Source organism: Ambystoma mexicanum, chromosome 4q (assembly GCF_040938575.1).
Source record: "Ambystoma mexicanum isolate Mex_15411 chromosome 4q, UKY_AmexF1_1, whole genome shotgun sequence".
In the NCBI taxonomy this organism is placed as follows: domain Eukaryota; kingdom Metazoa; phylum Chordata; class Amphibia; order Caudata; family Ambystomatidae; genus Ambystoma; species Ambystoma mexicanum.
This window is the reverse complement of record NC_090928.1, coordinates 824,163,345-824,171,225: the sequence shown is the minus strand read 5'-3', so window position 1 is coordinate 824,171,225 and position 7,881 is coordinate 824,163,345.

Genomic DNA, 7,881 nt, shown 5'->3' with positions numbered 1-7,881 from the left:
CATGTTCCCCCTACCCCCGCTCATGCCTTGTGTCTCCCTGCTGTTGCCACACACCCCCCGCTCATGCCCCGTGTCTCCCTCCTGTTGCCCCCCACCCCCGGTCATGCCTCTTGTCTCCCTGATGTTGCCCTCCACCCCTGGTCAAGCCCAGTGTCTCCCTGCTGTTGACCCCCACCCCCCAACTCATGCCTGTGTCTCTCTCCTGTTACCCCCCACCCCCGCTCATTCCTCGTGTCTCCCTGCTGTAGCCCCCCACCCCCTGCTCCATGTCTCCCTGCTGTTGCCCCCACGCTCATGCCCCGTGTCTCTCTCCTGTTACCCCCCACCCCCGCTCTGCCCTGTGTCTCCCTTGTGTTCCCCTCACCCCCAGGTCATGCGCCGTGTCTCCCTGCTGTTGCCCCCCGCTCATGCCCCTTGTCTTCCTGCTGTTGACCCCCACACCCCTCTCATGCCCCGTGTCTCTCTCCTGTTGCCCCCCACTCCCGGTCATGCCCCGTGTCTCCCTGCTGTCGCCCCCCCACCCCCAACTCATGCCCCGTGTCTCTCTTCTCTTACCCCCCGCCCCCCTGTGATGCCCTGTGTCTCTCTCCTGTTTCCCCCCACCCCACGGTCATGCCTCGTGTCCCTCTCCTGTTACCCCCATCCCCCTCTCATGCCGTGTGTCCCTGCTGTAGCCCCCTACCCCCCGCTCATGCTCGTGTCTCTCTCCTATTACCCCTCACCCCCTCTCATGACCTGTATCTCTCTCCTGCTGTTTCCCCCACCCCACAGTCATGCCCCGTGTCCCTCTCCTGTTACCCCCCACCCCCCTCTCATGCCGCGTGTCTCTCTCCTGTTGCCCCCCACCCCACCCAGTCATGCCCCGTGTCTCCCTGCTATAGCCCCCCACCCACCGCTCATGCCCTGTGTCCCTCTCCTGTTACCCCCACCCCCCGCTCCTGCCCCATGTCTCCCTTTTGTTGCACCTCACCCCGGCTCATGCCCCGTGTCTCTCTCCTGTTACCCCCCACCCCCCGCTCATGCCCTGTGTCCCTCTCCTGTTACCCCCCACCCCCCTCTCATGCCCCGTGTCTCTCTCCTGTTGCCCCCACCCCCGGGTCATGCCCCGTGTCTCCCTTCTGTAGCCCCCTACCCCCCGCTCATGCCCTGTGTCTCTCTCCTGTTACCCCCCACCCTCCTCTCATGCCCCGTGTCTCCATCCTGTTGGCCCCCACCCCCCACTCATGCCACCTGTCCCTCTCCTGTTACCCCCACCCCCCGCTCATGCCCAGTGTCTCCCTCTTGTTGCACCCCATCCCCCGCTCATGCCCTGTGTCTCTCTCCTGTTACCCCCCACCCAGCTCTCATGCCCCTTGTCTCCATCCTGTTGGCCCCCACCCCCCACTCATCCCCCTTGTCCCTCTCCTGTTACCCCCACCCCCCTCTCATGCCCTGTGTCTCCCTGCTGTTGCTCCCCACCCCCACTCATGCCCCGTGTCTCTCTCCTGTTACCCCCCACCCCCTGCTCATGCCCCGTGTCTCTCTCTCTCCTGTTACCCACCACCCCCCTCTCATGCCCTGTGTCTCTCTCATGTTGCCCCCACCCCTCGGTCATGCCGTGTCTCCCTGCTGTAGCCCCGCACCCCCCGCTCATGCCCCGTGTCTCTCTCCTGTTACCCCCCACCCCCCTATGATGACCCATTTCTCTCTCCTGTTACCCCCCACCCCACTCTCATGCCCCGCATCTCTCTCCTGTTGCCCCCCACCCCCGGTCAGGCCCCGTGTCTCCCTTCTGTTGCCCCCCTCCCCACGGTCATGCCCTGTGTCTCCCTGCTGTTGCCCCCCACCCCACGCTCATGCCCCGTGTCTCTCTCCTGTTACCCCCACCCCCTCTCATGCCCCGTGTCTCCGTCATGTTCCCCCCATCCGCCGCTCATGCCCCGTGTCTCTGTCATGTTCCCCCCACCCCCCGCTCATGCCCCGTGTCTCCCTGCTGTTTCTCCCCACTCCCCGGTCATGGCCTGTGTCTTACTGCTGTTGCCCCCCACCACCCGCTCATGCCCCGTGCCTCTCTCCTGTTGCCCCCCACCCCCTTTCATGTCCCGTGTCTCCCTGCTGTTGCCACCCACCCCCTGCTTATGCCCCGTGTCTCTAACCCTTTTACCCCCACCCCCCGCTCATGCCCCGTGTCTCCCTCGTGTTCCCCCTATCCCCGCTCATGCCCTGTGTCTCCCTGCTGTTGCCACACACCCCCCGCTCATGCCCCATGTCTCCCTCCTGTTGCCCCCCACCCCCGGTCATGCCTCTTGTCTCCCTGATGTTGCCCTCCACCCCCGGTCAAGCCCAGTGTCTCCCTTCTGTTGACCCCCACCCCCCCACTCATGCCTGTGTCTCTCTCCTGTTACCCCCCACCCCGCTCATTCCTCGTGTCTCCCTGCTGTAGCCCCCCACCCCCTGCTCATGCTCCATGTCTCCCTGCTGTTGCCCCCACGCTCATGCCCCGTGTCTCTCTCCTGTTAACCCCCACCCCCGCTCTGCCCTGTGTCTCCCTCGTGTTCCCCACACCCCCCGGTCATGCGCCGTGTCTCCCTGCTGTTGCCCCCCGCTCATGCCCCTTTTCTCCCTGCTGTTGACCCCCACACCCCTCTCATGCCCCGTGTCTCTCTCCTGTTGCCCCCCACTCCCGGTCATGCCCCGTGTCTCCCTGCTGTCGTCCCCCCACCCCCAACTCATGCCCCGTGTCTCTCTCCTCTTACCCCCCACCCCCACTCATGCCCCGTGTCTCCCTGCTGTTTCCCCCCACCCCACCGTCATGCCCCGTGTCCCTCTCCTGTTACCCCCCACCCCCCTCTCATGCCGCATGTCTCTCTCCTGTTGCCCCCCACCCCCGGTCATTTCCCGTGTCTCCATGCTGTAGCCCCCCACCCACCGCTCATGACCTGTGTCTCTCTCCTGTTACCCCCACCCCCCTCTCAAGCCCCGTGTCTCCCTCCTGTTGACCTCCACCACCCGCTCCTGCCCCGTGTCTCTCTTCTCTTACCCCCCGCCCCCCTGTGATGCCCTGTGTCTCTCTCCTGTTTCCCCCAACCCACGGTCATGCCCCGTGTCCCTCTCCTGTTACCCCCCATCCCCCTCTCATGCCGTGTGTCCCTGCTGTAGCCCCCCACCCCCCGCTCATGCCCGTGTCTCTCTCCTATTACCCCTCACCCCCTCTCATGACCTGTATCTCTCTCCTGCTGTTTCCCCCCACCCCACAGTCATGCCCCGTGTCCCTCTCCTGTTATCCCCCACCCCCCTCTCATGCCGCGTGTCTCTCTCCTGTTGCCCCCCACCCCACCCAGTCATGCCCCGTGTCTCCCTGCTGTAGCCCCCCACCCACCGCTCATGCCCTGTGTCCCTCTCCTGTTACCCCCACCCCCCGCTCCTGCCCGTGTCTCCCTTTTGTTGCACCCCACCCCGGCTCATGCCCCGTGTCTCTCTCCTGTTACCCCCCACCCCCCGCTCATGCCCCGTGTCTCTCTCCTGTTACCCCCACCACTCTCTGATGCCCCGTGTCTCTCTCCTATTACCCCTCACCCCCCTCTCATGACCTGTATCTCTCTCCTGTTGCCCCCCATCCCCGATCATGCCCCGTGTCTCCCTTCTGTTGCCCCCACCCCTCGGTCATGCCCTGTGTCTCCCTGCTGTTGCCCCCACCCCATGCTCATGCCCTGTGTCTCTCTCCTGTTACCCCCATCCCCCTCTCATGCCCCGTGTCTCCCCCGTGTTCCCCCCACCCCCTGCTCATGCCCCGTTTCTACGTGCTATTTCCCCCGGTCATGCCCCATGTCTCCCTGCTGTTGCCCCCCACCCCGCTCATGCCCCGAGTCTCCCTCGTGTTCCTCCCACCCCCCGCTCATGCCCGTGTCTCCCTGCTGTTGCCCCCACCCCCTGCTTATGCCCTGTGTCTCTCTCCTGTTACCCACCACCCCCCTCTCATGCCCTGTGTCTCTCTCATGTTGCCCCCACCCCTCGGTCATGCCCGTGTCTCCCTGCTGTAGCCCCGCGCCCCCCACTCATGCCCCGTGTCTCTCTCCTGTTACCCCCCACCCCCCTATGATGACCCATTTCTCTCTCCTGTTACCCCCCCACCCCACTCTCATGCCCCGAATCTCTCACCTGTTGCCCCCCACCCCCGGTCAGGCCCCGTGTCTCCCTTCTGTTGCCCCCCTCCCCACGGTCATGCCCTGTGTCTCCCTGCTGTTGCCCCCCACCCCACGCTCATGCCCCGTGTCTCTCTCCTGTTACCCCCACCCCCTCTCATGCCCCGTGTCTCCGTCATGTTCCCCCATCCCCCGCTCATGCCCTGTGTCTCTGTCATGTTCCCCCCACCCCCCGCTCATGCCCCGTGTCTCCCTGCTGTTTCTCCCCACTCCCCGGTCATGCCCTGTGTCTTACTGCTGTTGCCCCCCACCACCCGCTCATGCCCCGTGCCTCTCTCCTGTTGCCCCCCACCCCCTTTCATGTCCCGTGTCTCCCTGCTGTTGCCACCCACCCCCTGCTTATGCCCCGTGTCTCTAACCCTTTTACCCCCACCCCCCGCTCATGCCCCGTGTCTCCCTCATGTTCCCCCTACCCCCGCTCATGCCTTGTGTCTCCCTGCTGTTGCCACCCCCCCCCCGCTCATGCCCCGTGTCTCCCTCCTGTTGCCCCCCACCCCCGGTCATGCCTCTTGTCTCCCTGATGTTGCCCTCCACCCCCGGTCAAGCCCAGTGTCTCCCTGCTGTTGACCCCCACCCCCCAACTCATGCCTGTGTCTCTCTCCTGTTACCCCCCACCCCCTGCTCATTCCTCGTGTCTCCCTGCTGTAGCCCCCCACCCCCTGCTCCATGTCTCCCTGCTGTTGCCCCCACGCTCATGCCCCGTTTCTCTCTCCTGTTACCCCCCACCCCCGCTCTGCCCTGTGTCTCCCTTGTGTTCCCCTCACCCCCCGGTCATGCGCCGTGTCTCCCTGCTGTTGCCCCCCGCTCATGCCCCTTGTCTTCCTGCTGTTGACCCCCACACCCCTCTCATGCCCCGTGTCTCTCTCCTGTTGCCCCCCACTCCCGGTCATGCCCCGTGTCTCCCTGCTGTCGCCCCCCACCCCCAACTCATGCCCCGTGTCTCTCTCCTGTTACCCCCCACCCCCACTCATGCCCCGTGTCTCCCTGCTGTTTCCCACCACCCCACCGTCATGCCCCGTGTCCCTCTCCTTTTACCCCCCACCCCCCTCTCCTGCCGCATGTCTCTCTCCTGTTGCCCCCCACCCCCCGGTCATTTCCCGTGTCTCCATGCTGTAGCCCCCCACCCACCGCTCATGACCTGTGTCTCTCTCCTGTTACCCCCACCCCCCTCTCAAGCCCCGTGTCTCCCTCCTGTTGACCTCCACCACCCGCTCCTGCCCCGTGTCTCTCTTCTCTTACCCCCCGCCCCCCTGTGATGCCCTGTGTCTCTCTCCTGTTTCCCCCCACCCCACGGTCATGCCTCGTGTCCCTCTCCTGTTACCCCCCATACCCCTCTCATGCCGTGTGTCCCTGCTGTAGCCCCCTACCCCCCGCTCATGCTCGTGTCTCTCTCCTATTACCCCTCACCCCCTCTCATGACCTGTATCTCTCTCCTGCTGTTTCCCCCCACCCCACAGTCATGCCCCGTGTCCCTCTCCTGTTACCCCCCACCCCCCTCTCATGCCGCGTGTCTCTCTCCTGTTGCCCCCCACCCCACCCAGTCATGCCCCGTGTCTCCCTGCTGTAGCCCCCCACCCACCGCTCATGCCCTGTGTCCCTCTCCTGTTACCCCCACCCCCCGCTCCTGCCCCATGTCTCCCTTTTGTTGCACCTCACCCCGGCTCATGCCCCGTGTCTCTCTCCTGTTACCCCCCACCCCCCGCTCATGCCCTGTGTCCCTCTCCTGTTACCCCCCACCCCCCTCTCATGCCCCGTGTCTCTCTCCTGTTGCCCCCACCCCCGGGTCATGCCCCGTGTCTCCCTTCTGTAGCCCCCTACCCCCCGCTCATGCCCTGTGTCTCTCTCCTGTTACCCCCCACTCTCCTCTCATGCCCCGTGTCTCCATCCTGTTGGCCCCCACCCCCCACTCATGCCACCTGTCCCTCTCCTGTTACCCCCACCCCCCGCTCATGCCCAGTGTCTCCCTCTTGTTGCACCCCATCCCCCGCTCATGCCCTGTGTCTCTCTCCTGTTACCCCCCACCCAGCTCTCATGCCCCGTGTCTCCATCCTGTTGGCCCCCACCCCCCACTCATCCCCCTTGTCCCTCTCCTGTTACCCCCACCCCCCTCTCATGCCCTGTGTCTCCCTGCTGTTGCTCCCCACCCCCACTCATGCCCCGTGTCTCTCTCCTGTTACCCCCCACCCCCTGCTCATGCCCCGTGTCTCTCTCTCTCCTGTTACCCACCACCCCCCTCTCATGCCCTGTGTCTCTCTCATGTTGCCCCCACCCCTCGGTCATGCCGTGTCTCCCTGCTGTAGCCCCGCACCCCCCGCTCATGCCCCGTGTCTCTCTCCTGTTACCCCCCACCCCCCTATGATGACCCATTTCTCTCTCCTGTTACCCCCCACCCCACTCTCATGCCCCGCATCTCTCTCCTGTTGCCCCCCACCCCCGGTCAGGCCCCGTGTCTCCCTTCTGTTGCCCCCCTCCCCACGGTCATGCCCTGTGTCTCCCTGCTGTTGCCCCCCACCCCACGCTCATGCCCCGTGTCTCTCTCCTGTTACCCCCACCCCCTCTCATGCCCCGTGTCTCCGTCATGTTCCCCCCATCCCCCGCTCATGCCCCGTGTCTCTGTCATGTTCCCCCCACCCCCCGCTCATGCCCCGTGTCTCCCTGATGTTTCTCCCCACTCCCCGGTCATGGCCTGTGTCTTACTGCTGTTGCCCCCCACCACCCGCTCATGCCCCGTGCCTCTCTCCTGTTGCCCCCCACCCCCTTTCATGTCCCGTGTCTCCCTGCTGTTGCCACCCACCCCCTGCTTATGCCCCGTGTCTCTAACCCTTTTACCCCCACCCCCCGCTCATGCCCCGTGTCTCCCTCGTGTTCCCCCTATCCCCGCTCATGCCCTGTGTCTCCCTGCTGTTGCCACACACCCCCCGCTCATGCCCCATGTCTCCCTCCTGTTGCCCCCCACCCCCGGTCATGCCTCTTGTCTCCCTGATGTTGCCCTCCACCCCCGGTCAAGCCCAGTGTCTCCCTTCTGTTGACCCCCACCCCCCCACTCATGCCTGTGTCTCTCTCCTGTTACCCCCCACCCCCGCTCATTCCTCGTGTCTCCCTGCTGTAGCCCCCCACCCCCTGCTCATGCTCCATGTCTCCCTGCTGTTGCCCCCACGCTCATGCCCCGTGTCTCTCTCCTGTTAACCCCCACCCCCGCTCTGCCCTGTGTCTCCCTCGTGTTCCCCTCACCCCCCGGTCATGCGCCGTGTCTCCCTGCTGTTGCCCCCCGCTCATGCCCCTTTTCTCCCTGCTGTTGACCCCCACACCCCTCTCATGCCCCGTGTCTCTCTCCTGTTGCCCCCCACTCCCGGTCATGCCCCGTGTCTCCCTGCTGTCGTCCCCCCACCCCCAACTCATGCCCCGTGTCTCTCTCCTCTTACCCCCCACCCCCACTCATGCCCCGTGTCTCCCTGCTGTTTCCCCCCACCCCACCGTCATGCCCCGTGTCCCTCTCCTGTTACCCCCCACCCCCCTCTCATGCCGCATGTCTCTCTCCTGTTGCCCCCCACCCCCCGGTCATTTCCCGTGTCTCCATGCTGTAGCCCCCCACCCACCGCTCATGACCTGTGTCTCTCTCCTGTTACCCCCACCCCCCTCTCAAGCCCCGTGTCTCCCTCCTGTTGACCTCCACCACCCGCTCCTGCCCCGTGTCTCTCTT